At 37.5% G+C, this 7,170-nt stretch overlaps 1 long non-coding RNA gene across 1 annotated transcript; it reads left to right on the top strand.

The window, feature by feature from the left end:
• The first annotated feature begins 833 nt into the window (after positions 1-833).
• On the top strand, positions 834-3,746 carry LOC138029829 (uncharacterized). The gene is made up of 2 exons (XR_011127935.1): positions 834-2,065; positions 3,419-3,746. It is a non-coding gene; the product is annotated as an uncharacterized lncRNA (long non-coding RNA).
• Positions 3,747-7,170: the final 3,424 nt, after the last annotated feature.

The following is a 7,170-nucleotide window of genomic DNA, read 5'->3' as shown; positions in this document are numbered from 1 at the left end:
GATGATACTTCTCAAATTAAAGTGTGATTTCTAATGCAGAGAACAATTGGCCGGTAAGAAAAAACTGAAATATGAAGTTTTTGCCAAATCAGTTGGGAAGGACTGCCAAAATATCCCCTCCATTTAGTAGTGGTTTTACGCCTTTTTGCTCTTATTTAAAGGGAGACTCTGACGAAAAAGCACGATTTTTTAAAAAGTCTCAAATCCTCGAGGAAACGCCGCCAAAATGTTGCAAACGCTTTTCAAATAATGAATTTAACTTACTTTCACCAACATTTCAATGTTATTACTTGTTTTTCATAGCATCCGCCATTATTGGTATGTCGCCTGCATACTTATTCGAGAAAGCCTGGAGCGAGGACTTATGACGTCACTTACTCAACATGTCGCTCGCTGCTACTTGAGCAAACAATGGAAAACATGTCAGAAAGCGAAGCTTCGGCTTTTATCGATCATGATTTATCGACTTCGAAATTATCGTTTGACTTCGAAAAAATATTCTGAGTCACTTACCTGTGATTATGAAGATTTAGACTCGTGGCTACTGAGGAAAAAGCAGCCGCATATAGACGAGAAAGAGCTCAAGAGGAATGCTTCGAGATCGTTCGAATCAACTGATATTAGATGATATGTTGGAATCGTGATTTTGTCTGTTTACCAATGTTCCCTTCATTTGTAACAATTCAAATTTTTAGTTATTTTTTCTAGGTGCAAATCTACTTGTAGTTCTTCGGACGCAGTAACAAAGGCAGAGAAATGATTCTGCTGTAGCGAAATTGATCGCTGCCAGGGGAAGCTGGGAGCAGTTGCAGATGATAAAGTACTACCACCGATCGGCCTGGATTTCAATCTTGTTGTCTAGACGAGTGGGTTTGAGGAATAGCCGCCATAGGATTAAGAAACCGAAAGAACGAGCGATACACACATCAACGTATGATATACCCCATGAAGTCCCAAACAAGACGAATAAACTGTCGGTATGAAACTGATCGTAGAAATCTATTCAGGAGCAAGGAAAATTATTGCCATTGTCGTTCTTAATTGCTACGTTATAAAAAACATGAAAATATTTTCCGACAAGGAAAATTGAAAAGTGCCATCCAAATTGAGCTTATTATATACACAGCGCTCTAATACCGATACTTCGGACAGAGCGCAAAAACCGCTGATTGGCTACAGAATAATGACGTAAAATGGCTTTTTTTCGCGTAACTGCGCCTGCGCAAACTCTAAAGATTCGAAGTGTTCGAGACAGTGATCGATCGAAGTGGAGAATAACACTCTAGCATTTGTCAAATTTTGTGGAAAGTTAGACGACTCATACCCTGGGTGCCAGAGGAATTTTTTTTCAAGGTCGGAGAGAACACTCAGCGATTCCAAATCAACGGTCGAGGACACACGATTGATTACTTCGCAAGTCTGCATGTCAAGTAGCAATGCGTCCTCTTGTATCATTTTGTTGGTTTTGGCTACTGTGAATTTTCTTGACATGGGGTGTTGGTCTGCCCCCAGATTATTTAAAAATCTTGCAGAAACCAGCGAACTGGCAACGAAATTCTTCTTTGTTCTCGGGAACTACAGGAGCAACTTGGTCTTGATGGACGAAAGGTTTTTGCTTTTGAAAATAAGTTTGGCTGGCCGTTGTTATTGAAGACTGTAACGTAACGCGGTCATACAACTTTGATCGTATAAAATCGTCCACTGGGTTTCTTGCTGTAGATGAACTGTAAGTGAACTTCAGCCACAAAGTTGAATTTTCTTAACACCTGGGATTTACAATTTCCACGTCACGTAACCTTGACTGTTAAATGCCATCGATCTGTGCGAGGTTTTTGTTGCTGTTCCTCGCAAATATTTTTGCAGAAACCATTCCAGGAAATCTGCATCAAAGCGTCTTCCACTCAGTGTTTGGCAATATTGTCCTGATCAGTTGTGGAACAGCCCAGAAAAGTACATTACTGTAACAGAGTAACCATGTTGGTCAACTTTTTCATATTTATAAGTTTGCAAAACGGCTACAAAAACACATGTGCAGCAAAGCTTTGGAAGCATGCAAACACTTCAGGTACATTATATAATAATAATAATAATAATAATAATAATAATAAGAATGAGCTGCCCTTGGGTTTCCAACAGAGAACAGAAGGAACAGGAGAAAACTGACAAGTATGCGCCGTTGAGATGGGAGATGCGCCAACAGTTCCCCGGCCACACTATCACACAGTTTAATGTGATAGTTGATGTACTAGGAGGCTACTCTATGGAGACGGCGGAGAAAGTTAGGAAGTTTTTAGGTTTGGATAGAGGGAACCAGGTTTTGTTTAATATGCAGAAGGCAGTTTTATCGTACACCCTAAACATAGCAAGGTCATTCAAGGTTTCGACGAGTTATTAAGGAATATAAACTATTGTTTATTTCTCAAATGTTGGTTCGTTAGTTATTACCAATTGGTTTGTAAATAGGTTTAACAGTAGGGATTGTTACACAATAGTGCCTTTTCCTACTTATATTTGTAAGCATACTTACGTACTACATACTGCATAATAATAATAATAATAATAATAATAATAATAATAATAATAATAATAATAATAAGCCATACAGCTTTAGTTAGATGCGTACCCCTGACTGAAAGTTGTTTAACACTAAAAATTAGTATGAACACCAAAAAATAATTATTAACAATTATTGTTTCGCTGAAGGCAAGGTGAATATCGGTTAATAAAAACCGAGATGAAGTTGAGGTTTTTGTTCACCAACATTCATAAAGTCTGAGGGAATATCGGAAACAATAATTTAAATTTGCCTGACAATAGAAGCAACTCAATTTCTTAGTAAATGATGCCATCATGCAAATCGCCTATTACATAGTTGATTATTTGAATAATACACATTTTCTTTAAAACAATTAATTTATTCGTCTGTCACCTGAACAAAACAGCTTGTGGCTATTTTGAAAAAACCGCTTCGGTGATTATCACGTAATAATAATCATCTCAATGACAAGCAATCAGTGCAGAGAACTTTCAGTAATTACACTAATAAGCATATAATTCCTATAGCACAAGACAATAATGAACAATAATATTATAATTCCATGAGTGCATGTTGATATGAGATCAACAACTCAATCATATCCATTGATTATTGTTTTATTAAATTTTCATTTGATTCTTAACACTTGGACATATTTAAAGGCAATCAGTTTCCAGCGTGGTAACACTTGGCGCAATCAGTTTCCATATTATGTCATACTGTATAAGAGCTGTTAACTGAGTGAGTGAACCAATCAGAAAGCGAAAAACACAGTATCCGTGGTTCAAAATTTCATAATGTAAGGTATTATCTTTCCCCTTGTGCTTACTGTGTCATTATTCACTTTCTGTGTAATGGTTTTATCATTGTTTTTGTTTGTAGGAAATGGTAGCCATACCTGATTTATGAAGAAACTGAAGTTGTGCAGTAGTACAGCAACCTACTTTTACTCTCTGCAGATTAGCTTTCTTGGTTCACGGAAAACCCTTTTCATTATTGTAAATACATTGTGGCTTGGAAGGTATTCTCAAACAGGTCTGGAGAATGTTCACCACCAAAATTTCCCATTTTGTCTGGATCATATAAGTTCTTTCCTCCTTTTGTTTAGTGGTTGACTAGTGACTTGTGAAATTGTATGGTGCACAAGAGAGCTAAATGCAGTGTCTCCTTTAGTTGTAAAACATATATTAAAGGAACACAAATAATATTGTCATTGTTGTTGAGTAATGTTAGGATTTAGTACTGCCAGTGGTATTACAAGTGTCTCTTTTGAGTGGATTCCCCAAGTTTATGATAAATTGACACAAACTGTTATATATAGGTGGAGAACAATTTCGGGAAAATGAAAGGAAAAAATACTACATGTAAACATGCATCAATTGATTATTACAATACACTATTTTGTTTTGTTCAATATTATTTGCACTAGAAAGAAAATTAACGACCATAAGAATTTAGTCCGTGATAAGGAAAAGTTTGTTCTAAAACCCATATTGGAAATTTAGGCATTTGGGGTGCTTTTTCACAGGGTTACATGTGCATGGTATTAATTTTTATGTCAGTCCAATATTTTTCTTGAAAACTGTGTTGTCTCTATAACTTTGTCCTTTTTTGTGAAGCATGACATTTTCTTCTCTCAATTCAACATTTGATTTGTGTTGCTGATCTTGTTTTTCCAGCAAAAGTGTTATGTTGAATAATAATTATTTTTGTTATATAACTGTTTTTGCCCCCAGCAGCGCATGCTCTTATTGGTTACTTCAAGGTCACATGACATCTAACAAAAACACTTTTGTCGTTCAAAAGTCTCTGAGCAGGCAACAGTGCAAAATCTATGACCTCAGAGGGTAACAGTGCACTGTTGCCCGCAAATATTGACCGACGACCACCGTTGCTGTTCCCATTGCACGTTTTGATCCTATTTGTGCTATATAACAAATCACTTAATGAATGGTCTCTCAGGAAACAGTTCATTTTGTTTCCCTCGTCTGCGCCTCAGGGGAACATTGAAATTTTTAGGGAAACAAAATGAACTGTTTCCCTCGGGACCAGTCATTAAGTGTTTACTGTTGGGATAATAGCAAAATTATTGACCTTGGGTGTTTGGTGACACAGCTACATTGTAAAGCATAACCATTATGAAAATGATATCTGTTTTACCTTATTATAGTGAGCTAACTTTTTGGTGTGGTTTGACTCACAGGTCTTATAATAGGCCAAAAGCAATTTGAGAAATTCATGGGGTTGTGCATCGTGTTCAATGCAGTTTGTTCTGTGCATGTAAATAATAATATGAAATGAAACATGTTTAGTGGGGGGGGGGGGGGGGGGTTAGTACTGCAAAGGCATTGGCATGTCATTGTCGTAATGAGCTAAACCCAAATACTTAACTTCATGTTTTTTTGTGAAAGTTTTTGTTTTCGTTATCGATTTTTCTCTGCTTGATATCCAGCTCCTGCTTTTGATTCTTGAGGGTTTTCTACCTGTCTGACTAATTCTGTGTAACTTAGTGCTTCAGTTCTCTTGGAAGATTTTTGGCACTGACAAAGAAGGGGGCGTAGAATCTATATTGAGGGGTAGGGGAAATTCAATTCAGGGGAGATTATTATTGCAACTATTGTAATGTTATTGCATCACTCACCTTCATTGGTGAAATGTATTCATCCATGTGGCAAATTCTGTAGTCTTGGTGAGCCAGTAGCAAGTGAATAAAAATTTTCTAGTGTGGTGAACTGTTTTGCTGGCATCAAAAACCAAAAAAATCGCTTTGCACATTGAACTAGAGCACCTTTGCTGACATTTTCAGTCTCTAAACGGAAAAAGCAGCTTACTTTGTTGAATAAACTTAACTCGCCCTTTGCAAAGAGTCCCATAAAGTTGAAAAAGCACACAATCCCCCGGTAGTCGTCAGATGTGACAGTTGACATATTTTATTTTTAGTTACACAAAACATAGCAATGAAAGTTGTTAAAGGGAAGAAAATAACAGGGTTTGTTGTCAATATTTGCCGCTGTTTAATATAACAGGCAGCCGCTCTGTCGCCTTGGCTTATAAAGCGAGAAAACTTACATTGTATGAACAATGTTGACAAGATATTAACTCGAAGTTAAAAACATACATGTACGCTATATGCATTTCAGGACAACCTACGACCCCAAAACCTCACAAACTATATCGAGTGGCGTGAAAGTATAAGGCACTGGACTTCGCTTTTCTGTGTAAAACCAGTTACAACAGTGAAGACGAACACTACCGGTAAAAAAACCTGCTTCTCTTCAAACTTCGATTTGAAAAAGTCTGTCTTGGTGTATGAAATCGGAATTCCACCTTTAAAGACCTCTTAAAAATTTTCATATCAACGAAAAAAAAGTCATATTTGATATGTTTCGCGAAAATAATTTACCTCCAACATATCTCTGTTCTGAGCTTAAAGAGTAACCGACCACCTTAAGAAACGCAAAACTCTAAACAACTAACGTCAAATGAAGCTTCGAAGCTCGTCAAAAACTCTATTGATTAAGGCGAACTGGTAATGTACCGATCTCTTCCCTGACGGCTCTGAAGCATCGTTGAATGATGGCAGATTCAGATCATCTTTTTGCAAATTTTCTCAGAGAAACGCCAGCGGCGTGACAGCCTCGACAAGACGTGGTAGATTTTGATTTGTCGTCCGCCATTTTGAAAATAGAATGGCGGCAACACAAGTGTGATTCTAGTGCGCATGTCTAGCGGTTTTTGCGCTCTGTCGATAATTCGCAGTTTGGCCTTGCTCATACATTGATGTGTATCGCTCGTTCTTTCGGTTTCTTAATCCTATGGCGACTCATCTATACAACAAGATTGAAGCCTAGGCAGATCAGTGGTACTGTAGTTGTCCGTCATCTGCAACTGCTTCAATTCCAGCTTCTCCACGCACCGATCAATTTCGCTAGTAACAGCAGAAGCATTCCTTAGCCTTACATTGGCCTTTGTTACCGCGTCCGAAGAACTACAAGTAGATTTGCACCTAGAAAAAATAACTAAAAATTTGAATTGTTACAAATGAAGGGAACATTGGTAAACAGACAAAATCACGATTCCAACATATCATCTAATATCAGTTGATTCGAACGATCTCGAAGCATTCCTCTTGTTCTTTCTCTTGAGCTCTTTCTCGTCTATATGCGGCTGCTTTTCCTCAGTAGCCACGAGTCTAAATCTTCATAATCACAGGTAAGTGACTCAGAATATTTTTTCGAAGTCAGACGATAATTCCGAAGTCGATAAATCATGATCGATAAAAGCCGAAGCTTCGCTTTCTGACATGTTTTCCATCGTTTACTCAAGTAGCAGCGAGCGATATGTTGAGTAAGTGACGTCATAAGTCCTCGCTCCAGGCTTTCTCGAATAAGTATGCAGGCGACATACCAATAATGGCGGATGCTATGAAAAACAAGTATTTCGACGTAATAACATTGAAATGTTGGTGAAAGTAAGTTAAATTCATTATTTGAAAAGCGTATGCAACATTTTGGCGGCGTTTCCTCGAGGATTTGAGACCTTTTAAAAAATCGTGTTTTTTCGTCAAGAGTCCCCCTTTAAGAATACCAGAAAGTTTTCAAATTTCTTGAAACCAGATTTTTTTGCCTTTTCCG

The sequence above is a fragment of the Montipora capricornis genome, chromosome 13 (genome assembly GCF_036669925.1).
Source record: "Montipora capricornis isolate CH-2021 chromosome 13, ASM3666992v2, whole genome shotgun sequence".
In the NCBI taxonomy this organism is placed as follows: Eukaryota; Metazoa; Cnidaria; class Anthozoa; order Scleractinia; family Acroporidae; genus Montipora; species Montipora capricornis.
This window is presented reverse-complemented; position numbering and strand designations above follow the sequence as displayed.